Here is a 20,972-nt window from a genome sequence, read left to right on the forward strand (position 1 = left end):
GTGTCCTGGCGGGCGGCGCGGTTCACAGTGGCCGGGGCATCTCTGGTCGCCTCACAGGGGGCGCTACCGCCGCTCGGAGCTCCGCCGCGGCCGCCGCTGCATGGCCCGGCGCACCGAGCACCGGCCGGCGGCGCTGCCGGCACCCCGGGGACGCAGGCTCCCTGCTAGACGCGCACTGGGATCCGGGGCGCACCTCGGGGCTGAGGACAAACAAACACGCGTGAGACTGAGCGCAGGACCCCATACGGCGCGCTCGCCGCACCCCCACCCCGACCCCAGCCGGGCACTGTGGATGGATGGATGGATGCGTGCACAGCTCCGGCCCCAGAAATAAACTTGCCCCTCGATGGCACTGACGCCGCCGAGGCCGCTGACGTGCCCCCCGCTACCCCACCCCAACCTGAGGTCGAGGGAGGGGAGATAGAGCAAGGGTCCCCGAGACGGGATTCCATGGCACAGGCCCGGCGAAGGACCCTTCAAAGGGGGACGCGGAGACCGCCGGCGGCGGCGATGGCTCCGCGACGGGGCCCCCGATGATGCTGCAGAATCCGCCACGGCCGCCGGGCGCAGGGGGTGCGGGCAGGTGGCGTGGCGCGTCCCACCTGGGGAGCACCCCCGGCCGCCCCGGGGGGTGGGGGAGAGCGAGGGCCAAGGCGCCGGAGGGCACTGTCCGCGCTGCTCACCCGGGCTCCGGCGCCTACCGCCCGCCGGCGGCGCCTGGGTGCAGGCTCCTCCTGCCGCCGGGCACGGAGCGCCGAGAGCGCGAGCGAAGGAGCGAGCGAGGCTCCTGCTCCAACCCAATTCCGGGAGCCGCCGCCGCCGCCTCTGCTACTGCTGGCGAAGTGACGTGAAGGCTGACGCAGAGCAGGGGCAGAAACTCCAGAAAATTAGTCTGAAATCCAAAAACACACACGCTCATACACACACAAACCCATAACACCCTCCAGACAAAAGCAACAGGGAGGGGAGGGGAATCTGGGGGCGAGCGGGGAGGAGGCAGGCATCGGTGCCACTGGCCAGGAGCAGACAGCAGCAGCATGTGGGAGTTCATACACGCGCACACACGCACACATCCTGGCTGGGTAGACGCGCGCGCCTGTGTGTGTGTGTGTGTGTGTGTGTGTGTGTGTGCACTGAGAGCCAGGTACCTCCGAGATGGACCATTCCACCGCCCGACGCCTCTCAGTCCCTAATTCGCACCGCGGTCTCTTCTCCCATCGCAGTAGAGCTTGTCTCCTTTTTTGAAATGGAAACCGGGCTCGGTTCAGCTCTGAAAAATGCGCTGATTCTTATTATAGGAATCCTCCCTCCCCTCTCCCACCCCGCTGCGTGCTCCTTTCCCATCCTGCCTAAAAGGGAGGGCGAGCTGGCCTAAAAATAAATAAATATTGTAAACACCAAAACGTGCTCGGCATCGGTAGCCAAGGATAACCGCCCCTATTCCGGGCCATCTATTTGAGGATCCATGGTTTTGGAGGGTCTTCCTGTTGGTGCTTTTGCAGAGGGAGGGGAGTCTCCAAATGCAACTCTAGCTCCCTAAGTGGGTCTTTCTCCTGCCGTGTTCCGGCATCACACGCCCGGGAAACAGAGACATGTGAGGGGAAGGGAGCGCGCCTGACGCTTATCGGGTTCCCTAAATGCGCCGCAGCAACCCTGGCCTGTCCGATGTGTGGCGCCGCGTCATTTTCTCTCCTCCTTCAACCTGGCAGGATTCAGCGGTTCCCAGGTCGTCGCTTCACTCCCCGCGATGCCCACCCCCGCCCCCGCGGGGCACCCCGAGCCCTTGCTCCCCTGCCGTACCTTGCGCGTTTTCGTGTGTGCGCGGGTGTGCGCGAACGCGTGCCCTGCGCCCGCGCTGCCCAGAGCACGACAGGCTTCCAGCTACCGACAAGCCCGGCGCGGGCAGAGCCTCGGGGTCTCACTAGGGACACACGAGGCGATCCGGGAGGGTCGAGTGACACACCGTAACTGCTCTGCGGGCGCAGTTAAATGATGGCTGCGGGGCATTCGCAAGCCTTGCCTGAGAATCCGTCTTCCCATTTGCGGCTCCGAGAGTCTGTTTTTCCGCAGTCATTTAAAAGGGAACTGGGAAAAATGCACCGCAGTGCCCGACACTTGCGAGAGCTCTGGTGCCCCCGCGCGGGGAGAGAGCGCCCCGCACGCTCCGGAGCACCAACCCACGGCCGCGGCCCGGGCGGGCACTGCGCGGGGGGCGCGCTCTGGCGCCAGATGTGCAACCAGCGGCGCCCCACGCGTGCGCGCCCCTGCTCGGCCGGCGCTGAGAGGCCGAGAGCCTGGCCTCGCCGAGCTCCCTCCCCGCCAAAAGGCGGCCAGCGCTCAGCTCCAGAGAGGGCGACCGGATGGGATCTGGTCCAAAGGATAAGAACGGTCACCGATCTGCTCGCAGAGGCTGAGCGTGGGAAGTATCCAGAAAACCTGCACGTCAAGGTGAATGCTTACAGCTCAGTGATGCCTTAAATATTACAAGGGAATACAGAAAGCATCTGGTGGGCTTTTGTACCGACCCGGGGCGCCGAGCGTAACCGCGGGAACCCTCGCGCAGCGGCCCCAAGATCTCTTCGCAGGGCCCGAAGACGAGGCCGGCAGGTCTGCGTGTCTCCACCATCACTCGGCTGTGACACGCACGCATCGGGGGGCTGAACCGCCAGGCTGAAGTTCATGCCTCAGCTCGGCCCCCAGCCCCTGCCGGGCGAGGACGAGGACGCGCCAAGGAAGGAAAGGCAAGGGCAAAGGCAAGTCTTGGTCCTGGACACACAGTAAGACTCTCCCGCCCGTCTTGCCAGTGCCCTGGATGGAGCTGCCCCTGCGGAACGCCTGGGGGAGGGTGTGTACCTGATTACCACGTCTCCCTCACACCCCCACCCTCATCCCTTTTTTTCTCATTAATGGACCATTTGAGCCCTAGTGGCTGCAAGGTGACAGTGCGACAGCCAGAGAGCAGAAGGTTTCAACGTGGTTTGCAGACCAGATTCTAATTATGTTGGAATAATTTTAGAATTTGTATTATAACATATATACTATTATATTTAGATTCTAAATATACCCCCCTGATTATCTCCCACTTGAAATTAGAACTGGCTGCCCCACGTCTAATCACACTTCCCCGGCTGGGTTTCTTCCATAGTACTTAACTCTTGTTTAACAGATCATTTGCTTATTTATTTACCTAGATCTATAGTTTATTGCATTTTTCCAGGCAGAATGTAAACTCCATGAAGGCAGGGGTCTTTGTTTTGTTAATCGAGATATCTGAAGGATATAGCAGGTATTAAAATATGTTTGTGTGTATTTAATGAATAAATGAAATAAGCTAAAGTTGAGATTCCTTAAATGGCCCTCTTCACTCTCACTTTCTTAACCTATAATCCTGCCAGTCTGTCTGAATAATTCCCCTTGGAGAGTCTTCCTCCCCTCATCAGAGTCAATTTTCTCTATGCTGTCCCCGAAGTTGGCACTTCTGGAAGTCTGACTTTCTACCTCCTCTAGTGGCCAGGTATGTTCTAACCTGGGCCAGGGAGGGACCTGGCCATAATGGTAACTCAACATTTATCATGCACAATATCTGGAAACACCAGGAAATCAATAACTATTCCTCAGCTGATAGAATTATGGGTCTATCTCAGTTTTAAGACTTATCAGATCTTTCACAGACATTATTTCAGGAATTCTCAGACCTTACTTTTTAGGAGATGATGAATATTTTTGAGACGGACAACCATTTTGGAAACGATTTCTTCAAACATGAAGCATATTCCTACCATGTGATCCCACTATTCTATGTCTATGTATTTGTGAGAGAGAAATAAAAGCCTATGTCCATACGAAGACACTTATGTGATAGTAGTTAATAGTAGTTTTATTTGTAGAGGCCCCAAACTGGAAACAAGCCAAATATTTATCAACAAGTGAATGGGTGAACAAATTGTGGCATACCCACACCATAAGAGGCTACTCAGCAATGAAAAAGAATAAACTATTGATACGTGGGGCCGTGTGGAAGAATCTCAAAATAATTATGCTGGGTGAAATAAGCCAGACAAAAAGGAGTACCTACTGTATGATCCCATTGTCACAAAACTATAGAAAATGTAAACTATCATGACAGAGAGCAAATCAGTAACTGCTGGTGAGAGGGGCAGAGACAACGGGGAGGAACAGTGACACAGACACAGAGAGCCTTGAGGATGATAAATGTATTAATTATCTTGATTATGGTGATGATTTCCATATTGTCAAGTTGTGGATCTAAATATTTTTAATTTATTATATGTCATTCAATCAAGCTATTTTATTTATCTTATTTTTTTAGAGACAGAGTGTGCATGAGCAAGGGGAAGGGCAGAGGGAGAATCTTAAGCAGGACTCTACCCTGGCAGGACTCAATCCCACAGCCATGAGATCATGACCTGAGCTGAAATCAAGAACCGGATGCTCAACTGACTGAGCCACCCAGGCACCATTCAATAAAGCTATTTTTAAAAGCAAGAAACAAACATTGCCTTAGAACCTCCAGTCATCATTTTCTTGTTCCTATTGGAGTGCAATTAGAACCTCCAATTTCAGGAAGCTATTTTATAAATAGCTTTTATAAATTATAAAATTATAAATTTTATAAATTTGGATATTTTTAATAAGAAAAGAATCTGTAATGTTCTCATATTAGCGGGACCTACTATGTAATAATACATTTTACATTCTGGGAAAAGATTGGGGAAACCATTATTTGAAAGATGGGAGAGATAGTGACCACCCCTAAAAGTACCTTGAATGTCCATTAATAAGAAAGCAACTCAATAAATTATACTTCCATTCTTTATACTTACACTTAATTAAAATGCATTAAACTATATACATTAACCTGAAGATATGTCTATAGTATATTGAGTGAATAATGCAAGTTTCATGGCAATATCTAGTCTGAGCCTACAGAGAAAGCCAATGTTCATGAACGTGTGCTGTTGGTGTGTGCATACAGAGAAAGGAAGTCAGAGAAGCATTTACACCTAGAGGGATCAGATAGGTTGTTTGGAGAAACAGAACAGACCAGACAACTTATAAAACGTTTCTGCGGCACTAATAATCTCCTTTGCCACAATATACCTTATTTTATCATCTTTTCCTCTTTTTTTTAGTCTCTTCTCTTCCAATCCAGAGTTACTCTGGTTCTAGACTCCCTCAGTTTGGTGGAAAACAACTGAATCTAAAAGCATGTTTACAATCTATAAATAATGTTCACCGTTGGCTATTTCACTTTCCCAAGAATATCTGTATGTTAGTAGAAGACCCTGGAGATAAGATATCAACCAAAGGAATTTCAGGTACCATGCCATCCACAAATGGGAGAGTATTTGGGGATTGAAGACCCTCAACACAGGCCACAGTGGAACCAGAGGCTGCCATCCATGATCTGCCCCACACTTGTTCCTTCCCACTCAATTGCCTCTTTGTTGTTCACAAAGTTTCCAACTGCTTCACATCCCACATCCTCCAGCTCTGAGTTAGGTCTCACTTTTCCCCATGTCTGCCCAACTAGTGTGAGAACTGCATGTTGCCCAGCACTCTGACCCCTCGTCCCACTTCCTGTCTTCCCTGAGTCCCAACCTTCCACTTTTAACGCTTAGTCACACATTTAACGCAAACTAACTCAACACAGACTTATGAAGCTTTTACGAACAGCTAAAAGGAAGAGCATATGGAGAAAATTCAACAGAGCCTCAGGAAATTGGAGGCACATACACCTGCATGATCCTGAAATCCAACTTTTAGTGATCTGATTAGGTCTCATGATAAACTCCACATTGTTTTTCTAGTCTATGTCAGGAGTCTTATATCAATAGTCATACAAGGGAGTTCACTTATTCCTCAATAAAAGGTTACAGTATGCCTTTTCTGCACTCAGCATAGATTTATTGAGATAGGCAAGTGTTTCTGGTTCCAAGTCAGTTGACAATTACAACCCATGCAAAGATCTGTGTTTATGGCCATATTACACTTAGACTTAACAAGCCATAAGCATTCAATCATATCAGACTTATACAGTTTATTAACTAAATGTTCTTACAACTGGAGTAGCTGTTCATTATTAGTTTTTTTTGAGCAATGTCCTTTTAGACCTGTGCTGTCCAAAATGGTAGCCAACAGCTTGTGTGGCTCTCTAGTACTTGAACTACGGTCAGTCTAAAATGAAATGTGCTAAAAAGTAGAATAAAATAAAATATGCTACAAGTAAAATACATACTTGATGTAAAGACTTAAGAAAAATACAAAATATCTCATTAATGATTTTATATTTATTTTGTGTTGAAATTATAATATATTGGATTTACTGGTTAAATATATCACTAAAATTAATTTCATCTGTTTCTTTTTACTCTTTTTAATGTGGAGAATGTATTTACTTTTGTTCTTAAAAGTTATCAAATCAACAATTATCCTTCCTAAAGCCCCATTGTTGTTATCTTTGATTCAATGACCTAGATCCTTGGGTCTCTTTGAATCTTCTTTTAAAACCTTGAACCTGCCATCAACTGTTCCTCCTATATTTTTTCACCTGCAAGTCTAATATGTATGCTTTTCATGCATTCCTTTAAGTCATTGATAAAAAATATTTAACATGACAGGCTGAGACACTCAGCTGGAGACGTTATCTAGGCGGACATTCATTCCTTAACTAATTAATTCAATTTTATATTGAGTGTGGCTGTTTAACCAGCTAAGAATCCATCTAAAAGAATTCCATAATGAGGTCTTCCTTGACCTTTGGTTCAAGCCACCTGTGAATCACACACACCACTACATAAAGACCAAGCTGGTATTGCTCACTTGTGGGTTTTGTTTGGGGGCTTCTGGGGGAAGAGAAGCTGGCTTGGTTTGGTTTGTTTTTTTTTTTCTTTTTTTTTTTTTGCAATTACCATGGCACTCATTTCTCATGCCAACTCCATTTCTACCATCATTTGGACCTGATATCAACCTGGCATTCATACTCTGGCTTTTTGATATATAACTTCATTCCTTCTCTTGGTCCCTTTTGATCCTTATGCCTTGTTTTTCCAATATTTAAATCAGTTTCTCCAAGTGAATTTGTCTTGACTGCCCTGTCAACACTTGGTGCACCGGTTTATCTTGCATAAGAATTACTCTTACACAAGTTAGGCTCCTAAAACCACTTGCACAGTCCACTGGGCTAATTTTGCACTCACTCCTCTTTCCCCTGAAGGAGCAAAATTGAGCAGGATTGTTCACAAAGAAGAGTAGAGTAGGCAAGTGGGAGGTGATCTGAGAAACAGAATGAACAGTAATTTAGGTGCATCTTGGAATTCATCTTTGTTCCTTTCTGGAAAACCAAGACATTTTCTATTCTCTTCTTCCATATGCCATTATTACCAACAGTTGTTCTTTGGTCACATAGGCAAACCCAATAAAGATTTTTATCATCTTTGCAACTATTTATAGATACCATGATATCTCTTATATGGTCTCATTAACTAAGATTCCAAATTCTTGTTAACCACATTACCTTTGCCATTTCCAATGTAAGGATCCTTTTTTTCACCAGAGAAGGCAGAGTTTAAGAGGTAAATAATATTGTATTGTCACTATGATCAGCTAATGTCTCTCCATGCTCCAGGTCTGGATCTCTCTCTTCATTCTTCTCCTTATTCTAAGCCTGGTTCAAATAGTCCTTTTTTGTGTGTGTTGCTCTCTATATTGTTTTTTTTTTTTTACAATTTTAGTGAATTCTGGACTTCAGTACTTCTGCCAGTGTTCTCACAGAATTGTGCTGTTCTATTGTATTCAAACTTGGCTATATAGCCCACCTTTTATCTAGTTCCACACCAAAATCCATAGCCTAGCTACACAGATTCTCCTTTTCTCCTCCTGAGGATCATTCATGCCTGTGTGGTCAGAATTTTATATTTTAGAACTTCCCTTCTCTCTCAAATCAATATTCTCTCTTATAGTCAGCTAGTCAAGGGATTTTATCTATTTTTCCTCAAAAAACAAAACAAAACAAAACCCAAGAAAACCACAAATCTGTTTCCTGAAGTCTAGGATATGTTGCAGACTTCCCAGCATCCCACATTTAGCCAATATGGCCTCCGCTGCCACAGCCAGGTCAATCTTGTGGGTTTCCATGGCCCTGTCATAAGTGTCCTTCCACATACCAAGTCCTAAGGACCCCTATAGTATCTAAATAACACTTCCTTGGTGCCAAGGCAATGGTATCATCAGTGACTGAAGTGGATATATCCCAACATTAAAAAAGATCAAGGGGGCAGAATCAAGCTGAACCAGTTGCTTGACACCCCTTTCCAATTAGAGGTATTCTTTCTGTTGCTCTGTTTTAATAAGGAGAGCTGCTCATTCCCGTGGCCATGTCTTCTCTTCCAAAGTTGTGATTTTAACAGGAAGAGATGTTCAACACCTGTGTTGGGTGCCTACATCTCTAAGTTCTTTCATTAATGTTATAGGTAGAGTAGAAATTTGAGGATGGATACATGGCTCTGTTCTGTGGGGTTACCCATAGATCCAGACTCTTTCTACCTTATTCCTCTGTCATTTTCCCAGGGTTTGTCCTTACCTACATGGTCAAAGCTGTCTCATCAGCCTGCAGGAAGGAAAGAGGATAGGAAACGGCAGGCAAACAATTTCCTTCTGAGGAAATAATGGGTAAGTTGTATATATCACATCCCCTCACATTTCTTTGGTAAGAACTTAGTGGCCATGCCTTTACTTCAAGGAGATTGGGAGATAGGAGGAGGATAGTGATTTTCATCATCTTTGCAACCATTAAATATGCCATGATACCTCTTATATGGTCTCATTAACTAAGATTCCAAATTCTTGGAATCCAAATTTAGATTCCAGATCTTCTCCGAAAAAGAAGATTGGGAATTAGATTTGTTTTACTGGGTGTGACCAAATGTTTTGAGAAGTTTGAAGTGGGGGGTTCTACTAAGCGAAGAAAAGGAGAATGGACATGGAAGGATAGTTTCCTAACTAGAACCTCAGTAAACTATAGTCTAGAATTTTTCTGACCACATAATCTTCAAGTTGAAACAAAATTTAATGGATAATTTAAATTCTGGGTATCATACTGACATCTTCCCCTTCTGTCACTGGGGAAAAACACAGGGTCTTTCTGCCACATTGGTCACTGTAGTCAACTCTTGAAGTCAGCCTTTTATGTAAGACTTTATTAATAAATCTGCACATAATGCTGTGAGCAGCAAGCTTATCTGTCTTAATTTTCATCTTTAAGGATAGTCCTAAATTTTGACAGGATTCTAAAAAATTCTATAGGAAATATAACTTGTTTGTGTTTATTCTTTCCAGTACCTTTAACCAAAATGTTTTTTTTTCCTTATAAAAAGAGAGAAGGGGAGGAAGGAAGGAAGGAAGGAAGGAAGGAAGGAAGGAAGGAAGGAAGGAAGGAAGGAAGGAAGGAAGAAAAATAGAGCAAGCAGACATAGCAAAGCCTCTATGGTGCCACAGGAACCGTCCTCCAATATTCTCACCTTTGTTATAGAAATCATTAGGTTTGAGTTTCAGTCACAATGATGCCACTTTATATAGCTTGTGTGGTACTTTTGGGGAAATAACTTACCATCCTAAGCCTCAATTTTGCCTATCTGTACAATAAACATGGCCTTTTGAAAACATGGCAATAGATTCTCTGATGTCACTCCTATTGAAAAGTGGATTCTGTGTCTCCTCCCCTTGACTCTAAGCAGACTTGTGACTGCCTCGACCAATACAAAATGGCAAAGTTGGGGGTATAGCTCAGGGGTAGAGCATTTGACTGCAAAATGGCAAAGTCACTCTGTGACTTCTGAGTCTGGGTCATTAAAAAAAAAACATGCAACTTTTGCCTCGTGCCCTCTAAGTCTTATTCTTGAAACCCTGAACCACCACACAAGAAACCAACTACCCTGAGGCTTCCATGCTGCAAAGCATCTCAGTCAACAGTCCCAGCTAAACCTAGCCTTCTCGACATTCCTACCTAGACAGCACTCATGAGAGGGAGCTTCTTGGATCTTCCAGCCAATCTATTCACCAGTTGAATACCATTATGTTGATGCTATCTGGAACAGAAGAATTAGCCAACCTTGCCTGAATTCCTGACCCACAGAATTGTGAGGTAGAGTAAGATGGCTATTGTTTTAAACCACTACATTTTAGGTTATTTTTACCACACATGGTAAATAACCAAAGCTGTGAGGAACAGGATACCCTCAATAGTATCCTTCAACACTGATATTCTAGGACTTTATCAGAGAGAAATGTAGGTATAGGTACCTCATTTGCACTGGCCACAAAATCCTCTCCACTTCTCTTACATTTCTCTGTGCAGATCCTTATGCCTATTATATAATTAATTAGTTAAATCTCCATCGGTAAAGTAACTGCTCTCCAGCAAAAGGATAACTTCGGTAATGATATGAACAATGATATGCAGTTATTGTTTACCAAGGCAGTATTTCATACAGTCCGAGGATCTCTGAAGGCCCTCTGAGACTGCCTTATGGCAAGTAGCACCTACAAGCCAGTGGAGAGCTACCAACCTAAATTCTCATACATTGCCTTCCAGGGAGGTATTGGCAGGCAGTAGCCATCAAGACCTCCAGTTCCCTTCAAGTCAACTGCCATACATTGCAAACTACTGGAAATTAACATAATGCATACTCCCTGTCTTTTAAGAGCTTGAAGTCCTGCGGGAAAACACATGTAAAAGTGGATCGATTCCATTATGTGGAATAAGACAGGAGGCCTATACTGGGACCTATAAGAGACAAACCAAGATGCAAGTAAGGCTTCAGGAAAGCAATGATGTTTGAGATGAGTCTTAAAGAATACACTTGAATTATCCAGGATAGAGGACCAGGAGGATGGCATGAGTAAATGCAAGGAAGCCAAAGAGATCATGGCGTATAGATGGAAACACACTCTGTGTTAAGTTGTAGCTGTGCCTACACCCATCTTCTACTCTCCCAAGAAAATTAGCACCAACTGTGTTCATTGGCCTCTTGGCCCCAAACTAGACCCAAAGAGGACATGGTGACTGCTTTCTCAGCTCTTCCTTCTGCTCTCATCAGAATCAGCCCTGTGACCAGTCCACCCCTAGCAATGCAGCAGCCTGTCTAAAGGGTATTTGGTGATTCATGCCAAGACCTGCAACTAACTGACAGGCCTTGAAGAGTTTCCAACTATTTTCATGCCTGTATATCTCCTTCTGTGTTTCCACCTCTATTCCTCCTTCTCCCTGGGGAATCCAGCCCTTGGCTTTCAATGGTCTTTGAACTGTTCTATCCCAAGTCTGATGAATAGAAAGCCTTACAGAGACAAACTCTATGTCCTTAACATGCCCTTCTGAAGTCATCCCAGCCAAGAGAAAACAGAAAACAAATTATTCTGTAGAACAAAACCCACCTCTTTGTGAGATTCTGTTGTTTTTCTCCTACATGATTTCTCTTTCTTAAAGGACTCTCCTGATCAGAGGTGGTCAGTTGACTGAACTCATGCCTTATTACATAAATACCTCTTCTCTTTCCAGAAGCCCTAGAGACTCTGCAAGGCCCTTTGCAAACACAGAAACTGTAGCTTTTGCCTTCCCTTGCTGTCCTTTAAAAATTTTAATAAACCTTCTCTACTCCTGGAAGACATCTTCTGCATGCATGCTACAGTTTCTATTATGGATTAGGAGAGAAGGTTCCCAAGATGGAAGAATCTCTCCTGCCCTCCTGTTTCTCCTTATTCTCACAAGTGAGCCAAGTAGGAGAGAAGAATCTGTATCCAAAAGATAATTCAACTTCTGAGAGTAGATAATGCTAATTCTGGGTTTTCTGTACTCCGGGATGTTTCAAATGATTGTCAAAAGTTATTATCAGATACTCAAAACAAGACACCCCCCAAAAATCAATGGTTTCTATCTCTAACTTAAAAAAATTTGCCACTTAGCAATTTTAGATTGAGAACAGACACTCTGAGAGCCATCTCCAGTAATGCTACAGTTCCAAAGACATTATCAGCCACTATCTTTGGTTCTATTTCTCAGGGTCCTGTGAACTCTTTGTTCTCTAAATAACCAAATAAATAATATTCATGGAGCATTCACAAGATTGTTTATGAGCTTTAGGTTCTCAACTTGCCTTTCTGCTCCTGCAGCTCTGCACTTAACAAATGTGGATAATGTTATCACATGTCCTCTACGTCACAAACCTCTTGATGAGAAACTACATATTGTCTTTGTGTGATTCTTTAAGTCTGAAACCTCCTTCATGTGAAGGATATTGTCTCCAGAAGCAGCACTGCTTTTATTAATATCATTTTATAAGTGAAGAAAGTCACACCATGAAGGATTGACAAGGATCTTCAACAGGAATCCAAAATGTCAAGGTAGCCCACACTCTCTAGGATGGAATAAACCACAATCAGTTGAGAAGCCACCTCTTTGCCAATTGAAAGACTTGTCCTGCAGCTAGCCATCTTTAGAAATCTGAAGGCACAGAATGACCTCACCTCAGCCCAGAACCAGCAGATTGCCACTTTCCTTTGCTCTGGGGTTTTTGACTCAGTTATAGGGCTGTCTGTGATACCTAGGTCACCTCTGTAACTGCCAGGGCTATGTTGAGTTCCTCATTAGACAATGCTAGAGAACTTCCTGTTAAGACTTTCTTTATTATCCACCTTTTCCTCCTGGAATATGATCTTTGGGGCAGAAAAAAGTGTTCCAAAGTAGTTAGTTTTCTCCTTCGTTATGGATTTCAGTGGCTAACAGGAGAAAGAGACAGATGGGGAAGGAAAGAGAGAGAAACAGAAATTTTAAATTTTCTCTTAAACATCTGTTTTGAGTGAAATCCTATCTAAACACTTGCTAATTCAGATGTTTTTATAAGAAAACTGAAAAGAGATCATCTTGGCCTAGTCCAAGACCCCTTCCATCTGAGAATCAAGGCCCTTTCCTGCCCTCTCACCAGCACATATGATCAATACTTCTTTCTCTACCCCCTGTACTGTCCTAGGGTCTTTGCTCTAGAACAGAGCCGAAACACACGTGTGGGACCTAAGCCCACACATGTCTAGCAGACTCAAGACTATGATGAGAGCCAATTTTTAAAACAAAGCAAAACACAACACAAAAAGCTTTGCATTTATTTTTAATCTTTTTCCTTCCCTCATCATCCTTCTTGATTACTATTTATTTTCAATAGTTCTCAGCAACACTAGAGTTTTGTTTCTGCTCTGTTTTCTATCACCTTTTCCAGACAGCCTTGGGGAGTGAAGCAGACGTAAGAGTGCCATCTTGTGCTCAAGCCAGTTATCATTGTTTCTTTTGAAATAAAATGTGATTTGTGGGATTTGAGAGGAGGCCTTGGAGTCCAGATCTGTCATTCCCTGACCTAGGTTTTCCCAGAAGCTTTTGAAATTTCCCATACTTTGGCTCTGCTGTTTCTTGGCCTTCCTTCTCCAGGATGCCATGAGTCATCTATTAGTTGAAAGCTTTTTTTTTCCCTCAAATAATTCCAAGTGTGACTTAGAATAATTATAGTTCAGATGGCACTACCTAATCTTTTATAACTGAGTTCAGTGGCCCAACTCAGGAGAGTGGGCACTTAATAACTAAGGCACAGCAGGTGATTTATACATAAAGACCTAGTGAGTATTTCCCCACACCCTACCAAGATCTCTACATTGGAAACTGACAAATGGTGTACTTCATATCATGACCTAGGCTGGAGGTCCTGTGGGTTCAAGATCCCAAAGGACTTAGGAACATCCAGATAGGCCACTTTCAGGTAACATGTTAGTATAATCAAGGTTGAAAGCGAGCTTAAATCAATAACCTGGGAAAGACAAAGCAAAGAAGAGAGGTATAGAAAATGGAAGGAAAGAAAAAGAATCACAGGCCAAGAAGAAATATCTAAGGAGGTCACCAATACAAAGATCTAAAGTAAATGAAGAGAGATCCATGTGGGAACAAGCACCAAACAATAGCAACAATAATGCCAGGAAAACAATCATGAAGACAGACGACTCTGACAAGAACCCACAATGTCAGGGAGTCAACAGGAAATGGCAGAGACTATAGGGAACTGGAAGGAGTGTGTCCCATCCAAAGGAACATTAACTCAAGGACGTAGTTGTCAGGGAGGAACATAGCTCTACCATTATTGAAGCTTCTGATTTTTAAAGGGAATTCATAAAATCTACATTTGCACATGAATTCTTCAAATGTTTAAAGTCGGCTCAAATGCTTTTAAAGACACTATGACCTGTAGTTTCTGGTTTAAGAACCTCTCCTCTGCCTGACACAAAACATGAGGTGCATAAATGGATACAATAGCCATATCTTCCCCTGTCCCCTATCTCTCATTCAAAGAAGTTTATGGAAATAAGAATGTCATGGATGGAATGATTGAACTCTCCTCATTTCTTTTCAAGAAGGATTCACAAAATTGTACATCCATAAGCAAAAAAAAATGAACCTTGACCTAAATTTCATACCTTACACAAAAATGTATTCAAAATAGATCATGAACTAAAATATAAAACACAAAATTGTAAAACTTTTAGGAAAAAAAAGCATAGAAGAAAATCTTTGAGACATAGGGTAGATGAAGAGTTCCTAGCAAGATTTGATGTGAAAGGTATAATTTATTAGAAAAAAATGATTGAATGGACCTGATTAAAATTAAAAATGTTCTATGAAAGATCCTGTCAAGAAGATGAAAAGACAAATTATAGACTGGAGGAATATATTTATAAACCACATAGCCAATCAAAGGCCTATAGCTAGTCTTTACAAAGAACTCTCAAAACTCAACATGAAAAAAAATACAGATCAATCAGAAAATGGGCCAAGTCATGAACAGATATTTCACCAAAAAGAAAATACAGGCACACCAAAAGTTGTTCAAACTCATTAACTATTAAGAAAATGCAAATTAAAATCACAACAGAAATATCACTACACACCCATCAGAATGGCTAAATACAAAATAGTAATGATATCAAATGCTGGTGAGAATTCAGGAAAACTAGATCATGCAAACTTTGCTGGTGGGAATGTAAAATGGTACAGAAACTCCAGAATATAGGTGAGTAGTTTCCTGTAAAACTAAAAATATACTGCTCATAAGATCTAATAACTGTATTTTGGGGCATTTATCCCAGAAAAATTAAAAACTATTTTCACACAAACTCACACATGAATGTCCATAGCAGCCTTATTCAGAATAGCCAAACATTTGTAACAACCCTCATTTCTTTCATGGATTCATGGTTAAACAAACTGTGGTATATCCATACCGTGGAATACTACTCATCAATAAAAAAGGATGAGCTACAGAGATACACAGCAACTTGGATGGACCTCAAAAGAATCATGCCATACAGTATACTCTTATAGTATATAATGCTTATGGCATGTAGTATGATTCTATTTATATAAAATTCTCAAAATGACAAAATTATAAAAATGGAGAACAGATTAATGGTTGCCAGGGTTAGGGATTGGCAGGGAGGATGAGTGCAGGTTTAGCTATAAAGGGTAAGGAAAAAGGAGCTCTGTGATGATACTACAGTTCTGTATCTTGATTGTGAATAGTAGTTATACAAAACTATAAGATATAATTGTACACAACTACACATACATACACATGTGAATGCTGGTACAACTGGTGAAATCTGAACCAACTCTAAATTGTCCAATGTCAATATCCTAGTTTTGATATACTTTATAATTATATACAATACCGAAACTGGGGGAGCCAGGTCAGGGGTCCATAGCACCTCCCTGCACATTTTTCACAATTTCCTGAGTCTGTAATTATTTCAAATTAAAAAGCTTTAAAATTCACAGATTTCAGCACATTCACCATAATTAATAATAAGACCTTTATGCCATACCTTGCAATGGGGGTATATGCAACACGTATAACACTGTGTGTTATTACACCTGAATTGAAGATTCAGGCCTTTCTCCTTCCCTCCAGAATGGATTGCACTTAACCTCACACAGTGGCTTTCACAATAAGTGACTAATTCAGTGGCCTCTGAAGTAACCAAATAAAAACATCTCAGGAACAAAAGGGCCTTTGTCATTCCATCAGTTCAAGACTTTCCCTCATGTTAAGTGAACTGTGAGTCACCTGCCTTAAAGATGAGTTGATGAATAATGAACGTTCACAAAAGACAGTGGAGTGAACATCTGAATGTATCAGGCAGGACCAGCTAACTGCTCTAAGAAACAAGTCCAAATTCCAAGTGGCCTAACACAATGCAAGTTTATTTCTCACTCTACAAAGTACAAAGTAGATATTATTGATTGGATGGATTTCTTCCCACAATGACTCAGGGACCAAGGCTCCTTTCATGCTATGACTACCCTATCAATAGAAGTCTGGCATCACCCAGCTGCAAAGAGTAGGAAACAGAGGGAATATGCTGAGTGGAAACAGGATGCTTTCTGGGTCAGTCCTAGAGCAACACACATCATTTCCTTCAGCACGACTCACAGAACCACACCTAGAAGCGGGTGGGCTGGGAAAGGCAGTATAGCTGAGTGACTGGGAAAAGGAAATGGTTTAATGAGTAGGTAGTCAGTCTCTGCCACACTAACCTTTCTAGAGGCCTTTTTCTGAAAGTGGAAGTTAGCTGTTAAAGCACTGAAGAGGGGGATCCCTGGATGGCTCAGTGGTTTAGCGCCTGCCTTTGGCCCAGGGCATGATCCTGGAGTCTCTGGATCAAGTCCCACATTGGGCTCCCTGCATAGAGCCTGCTTCTCCCTCTGCCTGTGTCTCTGCATCTCTCTCTCTCCCCCCCCCCCATTGTGTGTCTCTCATGAATAAATAAATAAAATCTTAAAAAAAAATAAAGCACTGAAGAGATGGGTAGACAAGATGCAATTGAAGTAACTGGAATGTGGGACACAGACGGTTCTATGGGGAAGCTCTATTTTCAGGACCCATCAGAAAAACATAATTTGTTAGCATTCAGAAAGATCCTGAAATTTATAGATGATTGAAAACTGCTCTCACAGCTGCTGTGGTGTGATCCCATATGTTTGGCCCTTATTTTTCTTATTACTTGCACTGATATTGTCCTGATAATTATTCACTGTATGTAATAGTTATGCAGTATAGATTATTGAGAGCTCAATTCTCCTCTCTCATATCTTAAAGGTGAAAACACTCAGCAAAGAGAGCCATAAAAAGAGGAAAACTCTCCCACCAAAATCCCCCCCTAACCAGAGGCTAGAATAGGTTAGAACATAAGATGTATGTAGCTTCCAGAAAATGCAATTTTCTACTCATCTTTTCAAGAGCATTGGATATGGCCAGACCTTGCAAACAAGAAATTTGGTTGCATCGTGGGGAGAATAGGCCCAGTAACACATCTGTTCCTTGGTCACACTCCCAACTGGGCTAAATTTGGTTTGTCAGTGGCCTAGGTAGATTATAAATAGACTTAGTCAACATAAAAATGTTCTGAATGTGAAGCAATCTTTCAAATAATTATCATAAATCCTCTTCTAACCCAAGATGAGGGACATTGTTTATTTCTACCCAACATCCATGCAAATGTCCCCACTGAAAAGTCCTTCTTTCCCTGACCTTCCCACAAAATCATTGCCTATATCACAGTGCCCCTTGTAAACAAGACCCATCTGCTCCTGGCTTGGGCTTTCTAGAGTGGTCTCTTCTGTTAATGGTGTGACCATGAAGCTGCTATCTGAGGTTTATATCCAAGTCACTCTTACACTCCTCTTTCTCTCTCAATAGTGTGAGAAGATCAACAAGCTACTTGGAAGTAGATGCAGCTATGTTTCTTCAAACCAAGTAGCCAAAAACTTCACTAGAGGTGCTTTATCAGAGTCAAAATAACTACCATTTTGTGCATTTCCTTTTCTAGGTGAAAAAGAAATAACGAAAGCTAAGTTCCTACCAAAGATTCATTCACAAACTCATCTGTCAACTTACATTGTTGGATCACTTAGCCCTATCTTCATTATCTACAGTATTCAACAAGGAAAACTGACATTCAAATGCAAGGAATGTTTGTAATATTCATGATATGTGCATGGTGGACACTCCAAAACACCAGATGAAACTAATAAAATAATGGAAATAATTCAGCTAGTGTTAGCAGAGTACCTACTACTTGTATTTAGTCTTCATATGGAACCTACCACATAAATATCTCTGTGTTCCTTTGACTAATAAGGAAATTGAGGCTTTGAAGGAGCTTGACCAAAGCCCTACAGGCAATCCAGGTGGAACCAAATTTCAATCCTTAGATTCCAAAGGATTGAAATTTCTTCACTGTGCCACACTACATGGAAACTCCTGTCTCCAACCCCACCTCTCATTCTTTTCCCATCTTTTTTGAGGAAAATGGATTTTCCATACCCTGGATCCTCCATTCATTTCGAACAAACCCTCATCAAATTTATATTTCATCTCCAAGATTTCTGTTAAACCAAACTCTCTTCCAGAACTCTTACCACGTTAACTCCACAAATACATGGTTTCACACCATTAAGGAAATAGCTCCTGAAATTTCATTCATCGAAAAAACTCAAGCTCTGGATCACCTGGGTGGCTTGGTGGTTGAGCGTCTGCCTTTGACTTGGGTTGTGATCCCAGAGTCCTGGGATCAAGTCCCGCATTAGGCTCTCCTCAGGGAGCCTGCTGCTCCCTCTGCCCATGTGTCTGCCTCTCTCTCTGTATCTCTCATAAATAAATAAATAAATAAATAAATAAATAAATAAATAAATAATTCTAAAAAAAAAAAAGAAAGAAAAACTCAAGCTCATTTGAGCACAGTGTGCCTTTCACTACTCTCCCAGACCATTCTCCCAAATCTCCATCTCAATTATAAAAACCATCTTTAGATATAAGCCTTTCTCTTAAAATATCACTCTATGTAGATAAAATGAAGAAGTATTACCCCCAGAAGAGTGGGCAGACAAAATAAGCTTTCCAAAAACAAAATAAAAAAATACTTCTAAGCACAGCATCAAAATGTGCCTACCTAGATTGTAGCATTCTGGAAACAAGAGCAGGCAGACAGAGAGAAAGTCAAAAATGACATGGAATAAACATAAACAGGGTGCTTTCCTGCCAGGGCATCATGGATAATGTGACACTCAGAGATACAAGTTAAAAAAGAGTGCCAAGCACTGCAAACAATAGAGCACCAATCAGGAGGACACTGGAGAACCTGAGTGCACACAGTGGGGGTCACTCAGTACCCCCACTGGCTGTATCTGGGCAGAAGGGCCACAATGCAGGCATGCACTTGCGGGGAGAATGGATGAGTCAGTGGGCAGGGAGGCCCTTTGAGAACCAAACTGGAATAGTTTAACAAATGTTAAATGAGTTTAACAAAAAACAGTAATAGAAAGAAGATTAATAATCTAGCACCCACAGCAAAGGAAATAAGCTCTCATCCTTTAGAAACTGAGAAGCTGTTTTAATACACAGTATGCAGTACAGGCCAGCCAGGCAAAAGCAAGTGTCTATACTCACAGGCAGCCAATGTTCCATGCTTGCAGCACAGCATCCAGAAGTTTGGGAAGTGATTATACTCCCCAATTCTCCAATGTCCTCCTAAGGACAGAAATAAACATCCCTGGTTGTGGATAAGAAGGGAAGTTTTTATAAAGAGCAGGTGCTCAGGAAATTTATCATTTTACCTGTGAGTTACACAGTCCTTCCTATTCACTAAACCTTTAACCATGGTAAGAGTGCTTTGGATAGGAGTAATATGCCCCATCACGAAACTGGAGGAGTTGGTGAAAAACAAAACGATGCACATACCATACCCAAGCACACCTAAAGTGATCAGTCGTAATCCTACCTTATTCCAAAATTGCAGGGAAGGAATGTAGTTTGTAATAATTTAGTAGAAGCAAATGGAAGTTATCACTGTAGTTAACAAGTGTTTAGAAACTTATTGCTCAAGAAGGCCATGAAAAATTAGGGCAGCCTGGGTGGCTCAGCGGTTTAGCGCCGCCTTCGGCCCAGAGCCTGATCCTGGAGACCCAGGATCAAGTCCCATGTCGGTTCCCTGTGGGGAGCCTGCTTCTCCCTCTGCCTGTGTCTCTGCCTCTGTCTCACTCTCCCTCTCTGTATCTCTCATAAATAAATAAAATCTTAAAAAAAAAAGATGATCACAAGAGTTATGTCAACAGAAGACCGTCTCTTTGTCCTCCGTGGGTGCTTTTACAACATTCACTCTGATTCACTTGTCATTTCTAGCATCTTATTGTGAGAGAGGCTTTCAAAATCACTGTGGATTTGCCACATGATCCAAAGAACAAATTGGATACATCTGGCTGGGAAAATCATGCAGAAACTTATTAAAAAGATATTCCCAATTATCTGTAAAATCAAATCTGGGGAATTCTTGGATAAAAACATAAATAAAACTCTTCAAATTTCTCAACTTGATCAATAGGTGAGAATGTATGCTTTTTTTGTTTGACTTTGTTTTCATGTGAGCACATGTGTGTGTACATATTCTTAGCACACTGACTTCATCAATGCACTGTACATTAAAAAAATAAAAATTCACCAACATTATTTTGCATAATAACTAATCAAAGTATTAATTCCAATGGATTTCCCAGACACATGTAATGGGGTTAGGTCAAGGGTGAGCATCAGCAAACTTTTCCTGCCAAGGGCCAAATAGTAAATACTGGAAACTTTGCAGACCTCATGGTTTCTGTCAAATTATTAACTCTGCCATTGTCATGTGGCAGCAGCCATAGACAATACATAAATGAATGAAGGTGACTGTGTTCCAATAAAACTTTATTTGCTAACACAGGTGTTGGGCAGGATTGTCCCCGCAGGCCTTACTATGCCACTTATTGTGACAGATTACTCTATTAAAGAGACACAGCTCTCTGCAAATGCTCAGATTTTCTCTTAGATAAAAAT

The 20,972-nt window shown here is 42.5% G+C and overlaps 1 long non-coding RNA gene across 1 annotated transcript; it reads left to right on the forward strand.

Annotated features, from left to right (window-relative positions):
• The first annotated feature begins 109 nt into the window (after positions 1 to 109).
• Positions 110 to 18,153, forward strand: LOC119870818. The gene is made up of 3 exons (XR_005354050.1): positions 110 to 2,845; positions 8,590 to 8,691; positions 17,935 to 18,153. It is a non-coding gene; the product is annotated as an uncharacterized LOC119870818 (long non-coding RNA).
• Positions 18,154 to 20,972: the final 2,819 nt, after the last annotated feature.

The sequence above is a fragment of the Canis lupus genome, chromosome 1 (genome assembly GCF_011100685.1).
Source record: "Canis lupus familiaris isolate Mischka breed German Shepherd chromosome 1, alternate assembly UU_Cfam_GSD_1.0, whole genome shotgun sequence".
Taxonomy (NCBI): Eukaryota; Metazoa; Chordata; class Mammalia; order Carnivora; family Canidae; genus Canis; species Canis lupus.